This window comes from Trachymyrmex septentrionalis, unplaced genomic scaffold (assembly GCF_001594115.1).
Source record: "Trachymyrmex septentrionalis isolate Tsep2-gDNA-1 unplaced genomic scaffold, Tsep1.0 scaffold23, whole genome shotgun sequence".
NCBI classification, from domain to species: domain Eukaryota; kingdom Metazoa; phylum Arthropoda; class Insecta; order Hymenoptera; family Formicidae; genus Trachymyrmex; species Trachymyrmex septentrionalis.
The window spans coordinates 683,023-683,240 of record NW_017305386.1 but is presented as its reverse complement, the minus strand read 5'-3'; positions in this window follow the sequence as shown (position 1 = coordinate 683,240).

The window sequence follows — 218 nt, the reverse complement described above, 5'->3', positions numbered from 1 at the left end:
TTACTTATTTGACGGAATAAAAATCATAATAATTAACAATGCATACAATGCATACAAAATAAATAAATACACATTCGTGCGGAGATGATTTAAATGAAACGTGACACGACGTCAGGGTTTCCCAACAAGATAACTATTAATGTTCATTACCACTTTTGATTTAATAACTTCATTGCAATTTCATCGAATATTAAAAAGGCATTATGACATAATGGGGT